Source organism: Ctenocephalides felis, unplaced genomic scaffold (assembly GCF_003426905.1).
Source record: "Ctenocephalides felis isolate EL2017-DRISC unplaced genomic scaffold, ASM342690v1 CF-g0.4_SCAFFOLD_00845, whole genome shotgun sequence".
NCBI classification, from domain to species: Eukaryota; Metazoa; Arthropoda; class Insecta; order Siphonaptera; family Pulicidae; genus Ctenocephalides; species Ctenocephalides felis.
The window spans coordinates 15,620,177-15,623,458 of record NW_020536999.1 but is presented as its reverse complement, the minus strand read 5'-3'; the positions used below and the strand labels follow the sequence as shown (position 1 = coordinate 15,623,458).

Sequence of the window (3,282 nt, the reverse complement as noted above, 5' to 3'; positions counted from 1 at the left end):
GTAAGTAAAACTTCTTTAAGCGCGACTAGGGTGTAAACCCGTACAAATGCAACGGAAGTGCGTTACGGCAGATAGAATAAGATAGGAGTCGGGTGCCAAAGATTCGTCATTCACTCTCGATGATATCATTTCTATACGGGTTGATTGTGATTAGTCGTCGCGTATGTGAATAGAGATCTGTCGTTGTATGCTGACCGATATCAACAAGGAAATCGGCATAGATAAATAAACATTTTAAAGTTACATCGTAGTACAAATCTTTTAATGAAAAATGCCTGATTTAGGACAATATTTTACCCTATTCCTTGAAATATAATTAATAAGATAATGATTAGTAAGTTTATTGACTAGAAATTATTTCTATGTCCTTTCGTTGTTTCTATAAATCTTTGAAGTTATTAAAATGGAAAATATTTTTTAGGCAAGACAGCTATTACAGCTGTTCAAGAATGAGATCATATCGCCAAGTAAAAAAAAATACAAGCAGTCAATGAATGTATGTTAATTTTAATTACATGAAGTTCTTCAAACACAATTACATGATGAGTGAAGTTGTGAAAACAATATTTCTTTAGGCGTTGTTTAATATAATCAACTGTATGAACGAATATTGTAGAATTTGTTAATCAGCAATTACTTTATTTCTCTAATGAAGGTTCATTTCTAAATGCTAATTACAATGACAAACCGATCATGACATATGTGAAGTATCACTTTAATTACTATTGTTTTTAAATATTATGCATATTTTAATGCTATTATAAATATAAAATATAATTTATCATTATTAAATGTGTATAATGGTTGACGCTAATAAATGTTTGAATCACGAGTGTTACCATATTACTAATAAACATTCATAATTGTTATACGATGTATTTATTGTTACTTAAATGCGATAGAATAGAGACTGTTTGAGGAAAAAAGACCATTTTGTTCCCAATTTTTGAGTTTCTCGATTTTTTTTCAAAACATTAAAAATTTAAATTTGGGCATGAGGCTAGTATATACTAGAGAGAAGTCTATAAAGAAGATTCTCTGAAATTTGAAGTAAATCAGCCTAGTAGAGGTCGAAAATCATGGACATCGTATTGAAATACAATTTAGAAAAAAACGCGTTCAAAGTTTCGCAAAAGAAAGAAAACAGGAGAGAATTATCATGATCAAATAGCTTTATCTCCGAAAATAATCTAAATTGTAGAAAATCCTTTTTGTATATATATTCTCGAATAGTTAAACTTTGAAAATATGAAAAAAAACAAGAAAAAACGATTTTTTGGAATTTTGAACCCTAGAATACTAGAAAACCCTGTGGGAGTCGTAATGATTATGACATTATATTAAATTAGAAACTCCCAACATAATAAAAAAATATAAATTTATTAACTGTAAAAATATTTCGATATCAAAAATATACATGACATGTCCCATTGTTTTTTACAAATTAAAAACAGCCTGCTTGATATCGCCACACACTCCCTGCCCAGTGTTGATCTCACAGTTTTAAAAAAAAAACACAGGGAAACACGTTATAAAAATGTGGTGGGAAAGCAGATTATAGCAGACCAGTGTTGTAATACTGGTCAATTACAAATTTCCATGTTTCGTCAGCAGAACCACCGTATGTGGTGATTTGACCTGCCATCAACTCCATATTCTGCATAATGTTCTCGATCTAATGGGTATTAGTTATATCAGAATAACTTAATGTTTAGAATGCATAATTTATGGGTACAGTTTCCATTTCTGCAAGCGTTGCATTCGTATCTGATGAGTTCCGATCAGAGAAAGAAGTTGGCTCTTTATCCAAATCAGGATCATTGGTTTCTTTGACATAAGAGTCCAGAATTGTGGAATCCAATAAATTATGTCAAATTTTGTTTTGATTCGTCGTTGTCACCGATAATGGGAGGTAGCATTATAAGACGATTTGTTGAGTTAACAGAGAAGAGAGGTTGAATTGCATTCCAATGAAAAGTTCAGGCTCCAAATTATTTTTTCTGTCAGCAATAAACACTGAGGTGGGGTATACCAAATGAGTAACCTCGGAAGTCTGATCCAGATAGTAAGTGCGTTAACTATGATGGATTGGACTGGACATACCTTATAGGTCGTCACTGAAGACCAGTGATTATGGTGCTGCGTCAAAATCAATTTTTCTTAAATCTTCGAAAAATAAAACTCCTTTATCTTCATCTCCATCGTCGGGGTCACCAATGTGGGAGTCGTAATGATTATGACTTATATTAAATTAGAACTCCCAACATAATAAAAAATATAAATTTATTAACTGTAAAAAATATTTCGATATCAAAAATATACATGACATGTCCCATTGTTTTTTTACAAATTAAAAACAGCCTGCTTGATATCGCCACAACCCTAACATTTATAAATTTGACAAACTTTTCCTTTGCGAAGTTAACTTTCTATTGGGAATATTGTATAACATATAATTTTCATATTTTCATGTCATAGTTATAACTTTGCACAGTCGAAATGCAAATATTCAAAACCCATTTACAAAACTACACCAACAACTTTGCAAGTACATCTTTCTGATCCAAGTTTCAAATGAATGAATAAATTGAAATAATTTCTCCGAGTAATTTTCTCATTTCATAAGAAATTATTAGAACCGTCGTCAGCATATTGTGATCGTAAATAATGTCTATGACTTTTACTTTGTTGATGCGTTTTTGTGGGATGCTGTTTATTTTATCACCGCAATAAGCTGGCTGTAAAAACAGTCTATGTAATATTCTATACTCCCTTGGGGATGATTAAACATTTATTTATTAGAAAGTATAGGAGAAATTGTCTGTATTTATCGAATATTTAGGCAATCTAGAGAGAAAAGGAATTAACGCAAGGCCAGTGGCATCAACGACATCAGAATTGAGATAAAATTTTAAGTGTTCATTTTGACCAATATTTAAAATTTAGAACTAAATTATTTGCATTAAATTTTGATGAGTAATCTATCAGGATAAATATAAAATATATATCTGAAGGCAGCTTTGTAGCCAGTTTAGAATTATTTCGAGTATAGAAAGATTTCAGAATAATTAATTAATTAAATTAATTTGTGCAAGTTCTGTTTGAGATATGTTTTCGCAGAGCTGAGATATGTTTTTGTTCAAGAAGCTCTTATTGAAAATGTAGGTCAATGGTTCATTGTTGGTATTTATACATGTTTTGTTTATGATAAGGAATACACAAGGTGTCCCAGAATTCAACGTCAAGCCGAAACAGGATGATAGCTTTGGAGTGCAACTTTGA

General features: G+C 30.9%; 1 pseudogene; it reads left to right on the top strand.

The window, feature by feature from the left end:
- LOC113378994 overlaps nt 1-3,282 on the top strand; it is a 31,108-nt pseudogene extending 27,826 nt beyond the window's left edge.